The sequence below is a fragment of the Sitophilus oryzae genome, unplaced genomic scaffold, assembly GCF_002938485.1.
Source record: "Sitophilus oryzae breed Bouriz unplaced genomic scaffold, Soryzae_2.0 scaffold_172_pilon_pilon, whole genome shotgun sequence".
Lineage (NCBI taxonomy): Eukaryota > Metazoa > Arthropoda > Insecta > Coleoptera > Curculionidae > Sitophilus > Sitophilus oryzae.
Window position 1 is genome coordinate 5,154,977 of NW_022146424.1, and position 15,004 is coordinate 5,169,980.

The 15,004-nt window shown below is 32.7% G+C and overlaps 1 protein-coding gene across 2 annotated transcripts in view; it reads right to left on the bottom strand.

Moving 5' to 3' along the window:
• The window catches only part of LOC115881573 (rabphilin-3A), a 92,422-nt gene that overhangs the window by 65,762 nt on the left and 11,656 nt on the right, over positions 1-15,004 (bottom strand). The window lies entirely within an intron of this gene.

A 15,004-nucleotide genomic window follows, 5' to 3' on the forward strand; every position in this document is an offset into this window, starting at 1 on the left:
TGTACCAAAATTCACCAAGTCTTGGTTTTGAAATATTAAACTAAAGTTTTGTAATCTTCAAACTTAATATAATCTTGGACAGATATTATAATCTCATTTTATATATCTATAAATGCTAACTTGAAAACTAATGTCAAATATTATTTAGTATGATAGTTTCCGCAGCATGCCATTGTCAAAACTCGGAAACGGTTGGTTTGAGGTACGTTGTGTGTATCTCGATTTTTGCTTAGAATTGAAGGAGGAACCGATATATTCAATAATATGCAGGTGGTTCCATTTAAAAAAATGAAACTTTGACGTTCCACGACATTATGACCGACCCTGTATACTTAAATTTATTTCCCGCTAATAGATATTTAACAACCCTATAACTTTTATATTTAACTTTTTGCGGTACATCTTATATTTTACCTAATAATCGACCGCTCCTATACATATCAGCGACCCTGTATATGTATATCAATGCAATGAAAATGTATACAGAATGTCGTACTGTCTTTTAATTTTTAGTAAAAATATACAGTATGTCCCCCGATTATGTTTTTTATTGGTGATATTTATTAAGAAAAATGCATTCTTCATATAAAATTTTTTGTTCCCTTTTATATTTTCCCAAATTTCCATACCGTTTTAAGGTAATAAAAAAAACATGAAAATATAGTTGCATTTTCCAAAAACCAAAACGCGTTTCTATGGTAATATAATTTCGTTTCCGTTCTATCGGAAAATGTTATACTTCAACAATAGCAAAAAATATGACGTTAATCAAAATTAATAATAGCCATCTATCAAAGAATGAAATCGAAATTATATTATATTACTAAAAACATCTCTGTGGAATGCTAAAGATTCTCCCCTTAACTATTTTGTAATGTGAGTCGTGAATTTTACAATCATTTGGGGTATTGTTTGACTGTGAATGGGGGATTATGTTAGTTTGGTTTGGTTTGGTTTGGTCAAGACTTTTTCTTTCAATATCAGAATTGTGTAGGCCGTTTAATGCCAATTAATAGTTATCTCTTGTTATTTTGTCAAATTCAGCCTCCTTGATGAGATAAACGTAATTTTATTAATTACAGTTAATAAAATTAAAATAAAAGTAAAATTAATATTTTATACACATATTTTACCTAATTTATTAATAAATATTATTAGTATTAGTTACTATTACTATTAGTCCATCCTACAGCAATTTCAAATAAAAAAATAATGGTATTTAAGGTAATAACAAAAAAACTAATTTTATAAAGTTTTAACATCCTGTAATTCTAAAATTATGCATTTCCATACCCATGTTTATAGGAAATTTTTTTCATATTTTTGATGAGGAATCAATGAGTACTTATTTAAAACTTTCGCAAGTTAATGATACCTATTAATTTTTTTTAAAAGTTGCTTTTAGAATTGGATCAAGGAAAATTAATAAAATTGCGTTTATCTCATCAAGGAGGCCGAAATTCACAAAATATCAAGAGTCAACTTTGAATCGACATTGAACTGCTTACACTATTTCGCTAACATGAGAAAAAAGTCAGTGGCGTGCATGCTTTTTTTAGAAAAATATTCCAGTGATAACCCATATGCACGTCCCTGGTGAATATGTCGACACTTTTTTAGCTTTAAAATATGTCGCGTTTATAGTAACTTTTACCCTCAAAATTTCATTCGAAACGCTAAAAGTACTTTGACAAAAATTATAATAAATCGAAAAAATATTAAAACTTTAACACCCTGTAGCTACGAAACAAAGCAGAATCGGACCTATGTTGCTATGAAAAATAAGTCTTATTTTTACGTAAGAAATCTTGGCATTTGTTTTTTGAAACACCCTCTATATTTTTAGTAATTTGAAGGCAGATTTTTACAAATAACTTTTAGATGCATATTCCAAATAATAAGAAAATTCTAGACGAAAGTACAACTTTAACGCCTCTTCAAAAAGTCAAATAAAATTTTTGCCTAAAATCATCTGAAGAGATAATATTTAACCTTTTCAACATTTACATGGGATTTTCTATCGTGTTCCGATGCACCATACGGTATGTTGAAAAGATGAAAACTGCGAACGATTGGTCAGAAGTCACATTCGTCAGGTGCGTCCTCGGCTTACCAAAAACCCTGTGTGATATTATCCAAAGAGGACTCCGCATCGCTGAGAGATGGTGCAGGACTGTCGGGCTGAGTATCAACTCAGATAAAACCGCGGTAGTGCCATTCACCCTCGCATTCACCAGAAAGCGAAGTTTGAAAAACTTGAAAAGAATCCATCTAGATGGAAAGGAAATACTGCCATCACAAGAAGTAAAATATCTGCAGGGAATAACTCTGGATAGTAAACTTTTCTGGAACAAGCATATTAAGAACATTACCAGCAAAGCCACAAAGGCTCTCATGATATGCAGAAAACTGGCAGGAAATAGGTGGGGCTGCGCCCCTAACATTCTGCGCTGGATGTATGCCATGATAGTAAGACCCAGGATTACCTATGGAGCAGTTGCTTGGTATACAAAACTAGAGCAACGTACAGCAAGGCAAAACCTGTGCAAAGTACAGAGACTGGCATGTATCACAGGTGCCATGAGAACATGTCCAACAGCAGCAATGGAGGTCTTTTTTGACCTAACACCACTGCATATAGTCGTCGGTAGTTATGCCAATGCGACAATGATTAGAATGGTCATTGACGGTAACAGTACTGGGAGAATTTTCAGGTCAGGGGCTTGGAACACCCCCAAAAAGAAAATTCCACTTCTCCAACTCCCAGTGGATGACATACCAAGAATTTACAACTTTGAGAAACCCCTCACTGTAGTATTGAGTAATAAAAAGTATTGGAAGGAAAGAAACGCTTACTCAGCATATAAAAGACCGTACCATAACGTGGTATACTGATGCTTCCAAAACCAAAGCAGGGACAGGGATAGGGGTATTTGAGCCGAAAACCAAATACTCCGAACCAATGAGCACCCCAGTATCCTTCAGGCAGAAATTTACGGTATCGAAAGATGCGTACAATTTATCTTAGCTAGGAACCATCGAAAACAGGAAATTGCCATCCTATCTGATGGTCAAGCAGCACTAAACGCGATCGACTCAGTAACCATCAATTCGAAGTTGGTCAAAGAATGCCTAGAGAAGCTCAACAAGTTAGGCAAAGAAAATAAAGTCCTCCTACTCTGGATGCCTGCTCACCAAGGGATAAAAGGCAATGAAAAATCAAATAATCTACCTAGAAAAGGACCGAACACTCCACTAACTGAACCAGAACCGTTCTGTTTTCCAAACGGGAACCAACCGAACTGAAGAATCTGGAAGACTCCATCCGTAACTTGGACTGGGTATCCTCCAACGGTCTAAGACACTCGAAAAAGTTCCTCAGAACTTACGACCGAGAAAAATCAAAGGTTTTCCTTGATTTAAGTAAAAACAATCTCCGGATTGTCACGGGGTTTCTAACAGGACACTGTCTCCTCAACGAACACCTAAGTAGACTGAAGCTGAGAAACAACGGCGAATGCAGATTCCGTGGAGAAGATGGGGAAACACCAGAACACTTTATTACTGAGTGCGCCGAGACGACGACAATTCGTGCCATGAACTTTGATGGATGAACTTGAGCTCTGTGGAGCCGTCTCAGATACTGGCTTTTGTTAAAGCCTTGATACTCTATGATGAGTAATAACTCGTTATGTCTCAAGAAAGAGGAACACACAATAGAGCTGTAAGGTTGCGGTGATTAACTCCCCTCCTAAACATTCTACATTCTACTACCAAGTTAGTTAAAAACTTCTTTGTAGATAAGTAAATCTAATTATAATTCAAATGAATTATTACATAATAAACTAATAATACTTTTCAAATATCATCTTCTCTATCCACCTTCCCCATATAACAAACAATTTCAGTTTCTATACATATTTATGAGGCAAGTTTTATGCGACAATCATGGCTTTAAATGAACGGAATACAATTTCGTTGGAGTGTAATTCGTTTTATTTGCCTTTAAAAAGATTCTTTCTCGGTCGTTTCGATTCCGATTGCATCTTCCTCTATTATACCGGTTTATTTTTAGACATCGTTCGTCTTCATATAGGTCAGGGTACAACAGCTTCCCCCTCTTTTCCTGAAAAAAGGAGTTACGAAATCATTTTTGAAGTGAATATATGCCACCCAATATTCGTTTTTTATAGTCATATACAGGGTGGTCCGAACTGTATTCCGGAAACTTCAGGAGTATATTCTGCAGATAAAAATAAGTAAAAAGGTTCGTATAAATGTATGTCCGAAAATGCTTAGTTTTCGAGATACAGGATGTGGAAGTTTCATTTTTATTTCGATTTTTTTCAAATAATTTCTGAATTTTCTGTAACGTCAATATTTGGATTAAAATTGGTGTCTAGGAGTTTTTTGACATGAGAAATTTGATTCTGATGTCAATATGACTCCTACTTGTAGAGGGCGCCACCTACATATTTTTTAACTGGTTTGAAGAGTAATAACTTTTCGTCCGTACCTGTATAAAATTAACTAGTAAAAAAATATAAATTTACGACATTTTTTACGTAAAAAAGATCAAGATCAATCTTGGTAAAAATCGCTACAAGGAATGGTTCTCGAGATATTTGGAATCGAAATTATCAAGACCTATCATCACTGTTATTATCAACAATTATTTTTAAACTGAAATTATAAATTTGAAATGTTTTTCTGCCAAAAGTTCAACAGAAACTGTTTTATCATCATTTTTTCGTAGAAAATTTTGAGTAATTTAAAAAAATTAAAATTTTCCAAATTTATTATTTCAGTCAAATAACTATCTACTCAACGTGTTTATTTTTTTTTTAATAATGACATGTATTGACTATTTTCATTCTAAATATCTTGAGAACGGTGATTTAGTAGTTATTAAATTAGTAGTTACTAAAATAATTATTTGCAGTAATTATTCTAAACTATTTGCACTATGCACGTCAATATTTAATTTATAAATACATATTTGTACATGGTAACTTAATTCCAACAAAATAATCTCTGAATTAAAAGCCTGCAAATAATTGAAATGAAACCGAAAAAAAAATTGTTTTTATGAAAATTTGAAGTACTCCAAAATACTGTTACGTCAGCCGCATCAGCTGCCGACGGGTCTCAATAAACTATCTTTCTCGCGCTTATAGATACTCATAAGACTTTTTTGTCGCGCTCATTTAAAATCTTCATTCGCGTCCGGTAAATATTAAATCCCATTGAATTCGTCTGGCAATTAACACATATTTTTTAATATCATCTAGTAAACACGCTGTAAAAATTTTAGAGTGCGTAAAGTATGTTTTCCAGGTATAATATTTAAACATATTTGGAATGGTCTGGTTACACTTTAAACCCGAAAAAAAAGTCTGGCACACTTATTTCTAGATTACAGTTGAGGGTTGGAACCTTTGGTGTTACACAGCAAAATAAAAACACTAAATCTCCACAATAGACCAAAACACTTTTACTTTTACACTGGATGCGCGTTTTGCTAACCATGTTATTTAAGTTAGTTTATAATCATCTGCTGATGATGCTAACATGGTTAGCGAAACGCGCGTCCAGTGTAAAAGTAAAAGTGTTTTGGTGTATTGTGGTGATTTAGTGTTTTTATTTTACTTATTTCTAGGTTAAATAGATGCTAAAATTTAAGAATAAACAAATTTCAAGTTGACTAAAGAATGTTTTTTGGATTTATTTTTTTGCAAATGTTATGGGTTGCGCAGTAGCGAAATACCCCCAACCCCCCAGTCAGACTTAGGATTCTGGGTTAACAAGTTATTAAACTTTATTTTTTTTTGTTATTCTAACTTGCCTAAAATATGTTCTCTAAATATGTCGCCAGCTCTCCGGCTATAATAGATTATATTTACAAGAAATAAAATCCAGGAAAGATCCAGTGGTTCTCAAAATTTAAACAATTTTTTTTTGGAAATTTTGAAAGTAAAATAACTCCCTTATTTTGGATTTATTTGAAAAATGATAAAGAGAAATTATATGTTTCTTTTATGGAGATCTATCAGCCCTGAAAATATTTGCACATATTTAAGACTCATTCTGTATATAAAACTTTAAAATACATGAAAATTTTATGAAGAATTTCCAATGACAGTGACATTGCAAAAACAGTAGGTAACCACTATTTCATAGGTATGTTGATGTGGATTAAAAGAAAACGCATGCTTTTAACGCTAAAATTGCTCTAAATTATTTTCTATCTTCTTCAAAAGCGAATATCTCCAATAAAAATTAAGCTATAGAAATTAATAAAAAAAAACTCTATCAAGAAAATATACCTAAAAACAATGTAGGTATTATCTATTTCCTAAGAATATAACTTGAGCCCAGAAATAAAACCGCAATAAAACAGTTTCCCAATGGGTCTCAAATAAAAAAGCTACAGCGAAAGAAAAGACATTACATGAAACATTAAGAAGAAAATTGCATTTTCGGTTTTCAAATTACTGGAAACGCGACAATGTTGAGTATCTATAAACAAACAGGAAACGACTTTTACGATGTCTTAGCGAGCGAGGCACTTAGTCTAATTTCATTTAAGCTTTTGAGAAGTTTGCATGTTACCGATCAATTTTTCAAAACGTTAAAAAGGTATTTTGCAATAAATGGAACGAGTTCTTGCCCTTGTTACAATAGTTTTAACCAAGCCTCTGACTTAGGTTTGGAAATTAGTTACTTAAAGCGATTGTGGTGGAAAATAATACAATAAGATAAAAAAAAACGGCGTCAAAGACGGCTGGAAAATGGCAATCGATGATAATGGTATGAATCGAGATTTTGGCGTCTCAAGAGTGGCTCACCCTTATAACTTATTTATTTTTTCAAATAAAAAAGCGACATATGGTGTGTTAGTACATGACATAAATTAAGTTTGATTGACGTATTCAGTTGTTTTCGGTCACTTCCTGCTTCATCGGAAATAACTACAAATTTTAATTTTTACATGTCACCCTTGGTATTTTTTTGCTTTATTTGATAGAAAATGACACTCTGAATAGAATGACATATCATATGTCAACTTTTGACATTTTCGGAAGTGGTTTTTTGAAATTATAACATGCGGTTCATAACGACAATTTAACTCGAAATACCGAGTGTGTGGTACCAAATTATTCGTAAAAAATGCTTTTTCCAAATATGCTAATGAGCCACCCTCTTTCCATTTGAAAAAAATTGAGATATGATTAAAAATACGATTCGGGCATGTTTTAACCGGCCAGAACAAGACATTAAAACATTAAACGATTTATTTTTCCAAGGCTCCTTGATTAAAAATTAGTGTTTTTAACACAAAATTTGAAACTCAAATGTCAAAAGTTGACATATATTCAGAGTGACATTTTCTATCAAATAAAGTAAAAAAATACCGTTTAAAAATCAAAAGTTGTAGTAATTTCCGGTGAAACAGGTAGTGACCCAAAACAATTGAATACGTCAATCAATTCTAATTTATGTCATATACTAACATACCAAATCTCGTTTTTTTATCTAAAAAATTAAAAAGTTGCAGTGGTGAGAAACTTTTGAGACGCATCCGTTATACCCTTAGGTTATACTCAGGCGAGGGAAAGTGAAATAGCAAAAGCGGTTCCACCGTTTCCACGGAAATCTGAAATAAAATAGTTCCAGCCCTAGCCACTAGGTGGTAGTGCAATTAATTTTTAGGTTAAGAAGTTGCTACTAGTTATTGCCAGATGGCGTTAAATCAGAATTTTTTTGTAGTTTCCATAATTTCCAACGGCCATTGTCATATTATTGTCAAATTCTCAAAAAATATTGTCGTTGTCATAGCGTCCAATCATAATATTATCAAATAAATGATTATCAAAATGTTTTTCAAACTATAATTTGTTATATGTGTTTTAATTAGACAATTCCTTTTGTTTGTGGCCCTAAAAATATAATGTAAGTCTTTTATTTTTGCCATCATTTAAGTACCTATTTATATTTACTCCATTTACAAAACTTTGGGCGTATTACGTTGGTCTTGTTTTATTATAATAAACGATGTTTAAATATTTGACTTTTAAATAAAAACTTTAAATAATAAATAATATTTCACATGTTTGGCTTTAATTCTATTTAATAATTGTATAAATTTATACTGTTAAATCTTATTTTTTACACATCACAACGATACTTGTTATTAGTATTGTTGAATTTGTGTAAAAATTAAGATTTAATAATCAAATTTAATTATTTTAGAGTAAAATTCAATAAATACGCTCATTTAAAAAGCCCGCGCTTCGATCCATTTAAAACAAGCCCTACTCAATAGATGGCGCCTCTTCTGTAGGACCATTTTTCAGTATGGCATAGTCCATTCTTTTTCTAGCTAGGTATATTCTTTGGTTATACCCTATAAATAAAAGAAACAGGGCAAAGTTGGTTTCCAAGCCAACTGGAAATGATGACTGATGACAAACTGATTTTTTAACAAAGTGTCACAATATGACATGGCCAGGTAAATTGTTGTTTCGCGTCACTTGATGTTTAAAGTCTACTGGTTAAGGTCAAGAAAAATATGCTCTTTAAAAGTATGAATAAGTTAAAAACGATTTATTTTAAGTACTACTCTATACATGTTCCTATACTTAAAATACCTAACCAAACCAAATCAAAAAATATCGAATTGAAAAACCTCTTCGCCAGCGAAATAAAAAATGGGTTTCCATTTGAAACAAATGATTTATACATGTTCCTATACTTAAAATACCTAACCAAACCAAATCAAAAAATATCGAATTGAAAAACCTTTTCGCCAGCGAAATAAAAAATGGGTTTCCATTTGAAACAAATGATTTATGATAATTTATCGATAGCTTAACTTCATGACAGCTACGGCCAATATTATATGACATTCGAACAATTGGATATTTGAAATAGATACACACATGTCTTCTCAGTATGCCGCAGTGACTCTCTATATGCCGCAATAATGCGGTGGTAATCACTAAATTTGATATTTAGGCTATACAAATTTGTTTGAGTAGCAGTTTTTTTTCGTCTAATGTTAGGTATAGAGTGTCAAATTGTCCTGACTGTTCTGCAAGTACTTTAAGTTTTTCATATACTGTTGAACGGGATCTAAGTGTAATTATTTTATTATCAGGGTATTTTTTTTTCAAATGAGAGAATCCGTTTAACAAGAACATCAATTGACACTGCCTCATTTTCATAATTCTGTTTACGCCCGAGTCTCATTAGGAATTTCCTCAAGCGCCGCGGAATTTGGGGCGTCGCGCCCCCATGGAGTGGCGACGTCCGGCGCCGGCATTGTTTTTAATTATTGTCGTGCCGTCGCCGAGGAATCGAGGTCGTCGCGACGCTTAGCCCGACGCCGACCGACGTCGGTACAAGAGCGTAGCGTTTTATTTTCAGGACGATTATTTTCTATGAAAATTACCCCGTTTTCTATGAAAATTAACTATAATAACGCTAGACAGCAAATGTAGATAAAAGATAATCATCGCAAGCTTATAGATCTATTGTGTCTCTTTTTCTTAAGTTATAAGTCATCATACAGTCTCAGAGCTTTGACAAAAGTCCGTATCTGGGACGGTTTTACAGAGGGTAGTTCTCCATTTCCAATATCAGTCTTTGGTATGAATGAGGTGTCCTGGTGTTTTCCCATTTTCCCCACAAAATCTGCATGAGGAATGTTCGGTCCTATAAGATTTCACTACCGGTATCAATATTGTTGAAACCGCAGTATATGCTGGTATACAGGTTCCAACAATTAGATCGGTGGGACCGATACTGAACCGGCATACCGGCTGGACCGAAAGACCAGTTGGACCGGAATACCGGAAAACCGGATGAACCGGAATATCGGAAAGACTGAAAAACAGTTTGGTTGTTGTGCCAGTGAGCATATACCTCATGATTAAAAAATGTAAATAGTTATCAAGTTTTCGTGCCTGTAACGTTAAGTAGATACGGTAACGTCATAAATACGGTATTTTGAGGGATAAATTAGATTTCTCGGAATATATCTTAAATTTATCCGTTACCGTTATAACCTTACTGATCTAACTTAAGATTATCATTGTTTATGTTCACATTTCCGGCATATTCTTGATTTCTTGTCCAACATTCTCTTTACTTATGAAAACTGGAAAAAGTACTTGAAGCTCCTGTTCTTGGAGATATAAATGGAGCGGAAATAAAATGCTACTTTACATATTTTGAATAATAGAGTAGTTAGGTTCGGTTTGGTGAATTTTACGGATATTTTATTATACAGGGTGATTATTTTAATTTATACAGGGTGGTCCGAACTGTATTCCGAAACTTCGGCAGCATATTCTACAGATAACAGTTAGTAAAAAAGTTCGTATAAATGTATGTCCTAAAATACTTAGTTTCGGAGATACACGGTGTAGAAATTGCATTTTTATTTCGACTTTTTCCAAATAATTTTTGAAGTAACGTCACTATTTGGATGAAAATTGGTGTCTAAGAGTTTTTTGACATGAGAAATTTGATTTTGATCTCACTATGAGTCCCATTTGTAGGGGGCGCCACCTACATGTGTTTGAACTGTTTTGAAGAGTAATATATTTTCATCCGTACCTGTAGAAAACTACTGAGTGAAAAAATATATATCCGTGACTTTTTACGTAAACAATGTCCTTTGGTAAAAATCGCTACAAGCAACCGTTCTTAAGATATTTAGAATGGAAATAGTCAATACATGCCATTATTAACAACAAATAAACATAAATAAAATTTCTGAGGAACTTTCGACACAAAAACATTTCAAGTTTATGATTTCAGTCTAATAAATATTTAGTCAACATGTTTAATTTATGTCAATGATGACAGGTATTGATAATTTCTATTCCAAATATTTCCAAAACCATTACTCGGAACGACTTTTTCCAAGGGACCTATTCATTGCCTGGAAACTTATATGGTAAAATTTTGATAAAATAATTTAGTACTCACTAAAAACACGATATGTCGCTAGTGGTAGGAAAAATAATTTTTAGAGGTTACTGTTTATTTGGTTGCCTGTGATATGCATATACAGGGTGTTTCCTAATTAATCTAAAAAATAAAAAATCGTTAGAAAACGGCTTAAGGCCGGCTCTTAATAAGTATATTTATTTTTTTCTCGGCAACCGTTTGATGAACAAGAAAAACTTAAAAGATCAATTTTGTTGAAAAAGGATGGTCAGTCAAGAAAAAAATATATTTTCTTTAAAAAAACAGTAGTGTACCATTTATGTTAAGCAAAATATCGTTTTTTTTTATTTTTAACACCCTGTAGATCAGAAAGGAAGTACTTTAGACCCAATGGTTATATAAAAATTGTTTTAAGAACACGACATGAGGAATCACACCACAATTTTTTAGACTAATTAGAAAACACCCTGTATAATGTCAACTTGACAATGATTGTTGATAAATCAAAAAATACCTTTTCTGTGAAAAAAGCCCGATTTTCGCAGGAAAAATTTTGGTTTTTATTGAATTTGGGCCTGCGTCTGCAAATACCGGTATGTTTTTTAATATTCTATCTATCTTATAAATTTTAAATATCATAGTCAGAAATAGTTTTATTATTTATTAACTGTAAAATGGTATACTTATAACTTTTATCAAATATTGTGATTTACTTTCTACCTTGTAGTCAAAATTTATATTTAATAAACTGTAAAATATATATATTCTTATGTTTTATTAAAGTTACTCTGATATACTAATATATCAATGTAACTTTAAAACTAAATCCTTTGAAATCAAATATAAACATAAAAAATATTTACAGCAGAAAAGGCGAAGGCGCTGGGTTAAACGTAGTCTCTACTAAGAACACGGAGGGGCGCTTTGGCCCAAAATTTTACTATTAAGTTTCATATCTATCTTAATAGAAAATTATTTTCTTTTATCTATGGACCTATTCTACGTAAAAAACGTCATACATGTATATTCTTGTACCCAGTTGTTTTATACAGGTACGGACGAAAATGTATTACTCTTTAAACCAGTTAAAAAATACGTAGGTGGCTCCCTCTACAATTATGAGTCATATTGACATCAAAATCAAATTTCTCATGTCAAAAAACTCTCAGACATCAATCTTCATCTAAATATTGACGTTACTTCAGAAATTATTTGAAAAAAATCGAAATAAAAATGAAACTTCTACACCCTGTATCTGCGAAACTAAGCATTTTAGGACATACATTTATACAAACTTTGTTACTTATTTTAATGTGAAGAATATGCTGCCGAAGTTTCCGGAATACAGTTCGGACCACCCTGTATATTATAGGTACATGAGTGATCCATGAGTAAGATGCTTTACTTGAATTTTAGATGTACTAAAAAAGAAGACTAGATTACTAGACTAAACTAGACTAGCAATGCCTTAAACATACATCAAAATAAATTACATTGCATGTTCCTGGCCGTATTATACCGAATGATCGAAAAAAAACGGCGTCCGGTTGGCCTGGAAATGAACATCGATTACATTCCCCATATAATTTTAGATATAAAATGACAGCGATCTTTATTTCATATCCATCGCTGACGCATTCTTTTTTTCGATCATCAGGTTTGCACAAAATCCGGTACCGAAATCGTTTTATACAGGTTTTTTGATTTTCATATTATCATGAATTTAATTTTTTAATTTTATATGTCATTCTATTCATTTGTGTCATTTTCTATAAAAAAAAGTAAATAAATACCTAGGGTACCAATTAAAAATCAAAAGTTGTAGTTATTTCTGGTAAAACAGGAAGTGAGCGAAACCAACTGAATACGTCTATCAATCCTAATTTTTGTACCAAATCTCGTTTTTTTTATCTAAAAAAATAAAAAAAGATAGGGGTGAGTCACTTTCGAAAAACACCCAGTATAATGCCAAAAACATTAAAGTTAAGATGCATAAATAAAGAAATTTATGAATTTTCTATCGAAAATATACAAAAAATTAAATTATCTTTAAAAACAACATTTTTCAGCTTTTGCATACTTTTATATTTTTACTATATTCTTTTGAAAGTTCGAAAAATAGTTTTGTATTAAGCCACTATATAAGTTTTGTTAGCAAACTAAACTTACCGAATTCAAATAATTTAATAGACCGCTCATAGCTTAAACTTTTCCATAAAGAGCTTTTAGACTTTTGTTCTGCTCATGGCGTGTTCTAAACAAGTTGAATGCACTATTATAATTATGCTCCTTCCTTATTCGTGGAATTATTATAACATAACCAATAAATTCAATCTAAACTTTGTCTTAATACAAGTTTTAATTGATTCAAAGTGACGAGTAAAAAATTTAACTGAAATTATTTATTTTCATTTGAAAGAATTTTAAACTAGTTGATCCGGCTAAATACGTACCTACCACCTTATAAAAGAAGTAAAGATTTCAGTTAACGTCTCCTTTTTGCTGCCAGGGCTAATCTGGACGGGGCCTACTTTGTTTACGCGGAATCCGAACCGCGGTCCTCGGCCATATCATGGTCAATGACCTACCGACTTGGCCAGTGTCTAAATCGACTCTTACTCACGAGATATCCGATCTCATCCGGCCTCGAACCGGCGCACAGTGGGGTATTTGACACTGATAGTTGATCGAATTTTTTTTATGTAGACCTTATATAAATTATTGCTATTTTCAATTAAAGAGAAAATAATATGAACAAAATAAAGGATAATTCGTCGATTCTAAAAAAAGAAAGAAAAATCAAGTGTTTCCATGGTCAGTGCCAGTAGTAATATCGCAACTACTACTACTAATGCTACGACTGATCCGCGAGCAATGCCCATACCACTAAAGTCGCTACTAATGCCAAATTGTGCTATACTGCTAATGGCACTAATGCGATCGCTTTGTACACAACAATGCCATCGCGGTTTACACCTCGCATTAGTATATCACTGATTGCAAATTAGAGGAAACCAAGAATGTTTTTCTCATTTTATCAGCAAAATCGCAAAAAGTCGCAGTATTTTATTTTACTGTATGAAAGCCCAATGTTTACTAAGTAAAACGTATATAGACAATATGCTGAATTCTTCGAAATGCGCAACTGAAATCTCTAAGTATAATAAAAATGTCACAAATTTAATCAAATTTTCTGAACGCCTAACTTTTAGTTGCAAAAAAAATCGTTAGTATAGAGAATATCAAAATAAATAATACGTTTTTGTAGAATACATACCTGCAGCTTGCTGAGCCATTTTCAATCAAAACAATAATATAGACGTAAAAAGAGCACAAGAACAACAACAATTTATAATTTTAAACATAAAATTTAGCCATTTACCTCTTATCTGTGAGAAGTAACAACTTTGACGTTTCGTTGAAACAAATGAATGCAACTAAACACACCCATAGCAACGCCATTCATGGCAGAGATGATTTAAATTATCATTTATCTTTTTTTGGGAAATCTTAAACACATTTGCTTTTTCGAATTTCGATCACCTTTTTCATGCTAATACCCCACCGTGCGGCGTGAATGAGCAGTGTGTGTCAATAGATTTTACACTTTTGCTTTTATTGGACAACAGCACGATACAGAGTTTCGAACCGGTCACCGGTCCATCTACTAGTATCGCCTTACGTCGCTTAACTTCGGTGTTCTAATGGGAACCAGTGTTTCGACGTAGCTGGGCCGTTGCCCCTGTACCACCTTATAGTGGAAAAAGTGTTTGGCAAGCTTGTGGTAAGGATAACTCATTGATTTAATGGTCTGGAATGATTGAGACATTGATACTGTCAAGATGTATGTGGCGCCATCTGTCGGAGAAGCGAGCAACTAAAACCGCAACGTGTCCAGAAACCTGAAGACAATATTTTGTTGTAGCGCCATCTCTTAATCAAGTCGACAAGTAAGCGAAGCAGACAATAGAATGTACTAGTAGATGGCGGACCCGTCCCGATAATTTTAGATTGTTCGCGAAACACTCACCACAGCTATATAAAA